Genomic DNA, 2693 nt, shown 5'->3' with positions numbered 1-2693 from the left:
CCCACCCACCTCTCCTTCTACCACCCCTAGTTCGTCTCCCAGAGTTAGGAGTCTTTCATGTTCTGTCTCCCTTTCTGATATTTCCCACTTATTTTTTTCTCCTTTCCCCTTTATTCCCTTTCACTATTTTTTATATTCCCCAAATGAAGACCATATAATGTTTGTCCTTCTCCGATTGACTTATTTCACTCAGCGTAATACACTCCGGTTCCATCCACGTCAAAGCAAATGGTTACCCAAAGCAATCTATACATTAAATGCATTCCCTATCAAAATACCCCCGGGATTTTTCACAGAACTAGGACAAACAATCCTAAAATTTGTAAAGAACCACAAAAGACTCTTAAGTAGCCAAAGCAATCTTGAGAAAAAATAATAAAACTAGAAGTATCACAATTCTAGTTTTCAAGTTCTATTGCAAACCTGTAGTAATCAAAACAGTATCATACTGGCACAAAAATAGACACATAGATCAATGGAACAGAAGTGAAAACCCAGAAATAAGCCCAAAATTATGAGGTCAATTAGTCTTCCATAAAGGAAGAAAGAATATCCAAGGGGAAAATGAATGTCTTTTCAACAAATGATGTTGGGGAAACTGGACCGTGGTATTCAAAAAATGAAACGGAATCACTTTCTTACACTATTCACAAAGTAAACTCAAAATGAATTAAGGACCTACATGTAAAAACTAAAGCCATAAAAATCTTATAAAAGAGCACAGGCAGTAATTTCTCTGACACTGGCTGTAGCAACATTTTTCTAGATATGTGTCCTGAGGCAAGGGAAATCAAAGAAAAATTAAACTGTTACATCAAAATAAAAAGCTTCTGCTTAGTGAAGGGAACAATCAATGAAACTAAATGGCAACCTACTGAACGGGAGTAGATATTTGCAAATGATATATCCAATAAAGTGTTAGTATCCAAAATATATAAAGACCTAAAACTCAACACCCAAAAAACAAATAATACCATTAAAAATGGGCAGAAGACATGAACGGACATTTCTTCAAAGACAACCAGATGGCCAACAGACACATGAAAAGATGCTCAACATCATTCATCATCAGAGAAATGCAAATCAAAAGTGCGAGAGATCATCTCACACCTGTCAGAATGGCTAAAATCAAAAACACAAGAAAAGACAAGTTTTGGAGAGATGTGGGAAGGAAGGAATCCTTGTGTACTGTTGGTGGGAGTGCAAACTGGTACAGCTGTTGTGGAAGACAGTATGGAGGTACATCAAATGTTAAAAAGTAGAACTACCTTATGATTCAGTAATTGTGCTACTGTGTATTTACCCCCAAATTATAAACCACTAACTCAAAGGGATATATGCATCCCATGTTTATAGCAACACTATTTACAATAGCCAAATTATGAAAGTAGCAAGGAGCTCATGTCTGATGAATGGATATCAGCTATCAGTAGATGAATGGATAAAGAAAAGGTGAGATATATAGGTATATCTTTATCTATCTATGTATCTACATAAAATGCTGGTGATATTTTGATAGAGATTTCATTAAATCTGTAGATTTATTTGGGTAATATTTGTTCTTTCAATCCATGAGCATGGAATATCTTTCCATTTATTTGTGTCATCTTCGATTTATTTCATCAATGTTTCATAATTTTCACAGTACAAGCATTTCACCTCTGGATGAATTTATTCCTTGGAATTTTATTACTTTTGGCAACTGCAAGTGGAACTGTTTTCTTAATTTCTTTTTCTGCTGCTTTGTTTTGTTGTTTACTGTGAGTTTTTCATATAAGGCCTTTATTATACCCTACAAGGTATGTTCCCTGTAGGCCTACTTTGTTGAAGATTTTTGTCGTAAATGGATGATATACTTGGTGAAGTGACTTTTCTGCATCTATCCTTTTTATTGATGTAATATATCTCATTGTCTAATTTGTGAATATTGTTCCATCCTTGCAGCCCAGGAATAAATCCCACCTGATTGTGGCGAATAATTTTTTAATATATTGTTGGATTTGGTTTGATAGTATTTTGTTGAGGACTTTTGCATCTATGTTCATCAGTGATATTGATGTATATTTCTCTTTTTTGTGATGCTTTTATCTGGCTTTGGTATCTGAGTAATGCTGCCCTCATAGAATGAATTTAGGAGTTTTACTTTCTCTTTTATTTGGAATAGTTGGGGAAAAATAAGCATTAAATATTCTTTAAATGTTAGGTAGAATTCGCCTGTGAAGTTGTCTGGTTCTGGACTTTTGTTTGCTGGGAATTTTTTGACTACTCATTATATTTCATTGCTGGTAATCAGTCTGTTCAAATTTTCTATTTCTTCATGCTTCAGTTTTAGTAGAGTATATGTTTCTATGAATTTATCCATTTCTTCCAGGTTGTCAAAGAAGTTATTCTTCTTCCAAGAAGATTATAACTTTTCATAATGTTCTCTTAAGAATTACTATTCATATTTTGGGGATCTCAGGGTGGCTCAGCAGTTTAGCGCCTGCCTTTGGCTCAGGGCGTGATCCTGGAGTACCGGGATGAAGTTCCACATCAGGCTTCCTGCATGGAGCCTGCTTCTCCCTCTGCCTGTGTCTCTGCCTCTCTCTTTCTCTCTGCGTCTCTCATGAATAAATAAATAAAATCTTTAAAAAATAATTGTCAATATTTCTGTGGTGTTGGTTGTTATCTGTCCTCTTTAATTTATGATTTTT

This window comes from Canis lupus, chromosome X (genome assembly GCF_003254725.2).
Source record: "Canis lupus dingo isolate Sandy chromosome X, ASM325472v2, whole genome shotgun sequence".
Taxonomy (NCBI): Eukaryota; Metazoa; Chordata; class Mammalia; order Carnivora; family Canidae; genus Canis; species Canis lupus.
Note: the sequence above shows the minus strand (reverse complement) of the source record.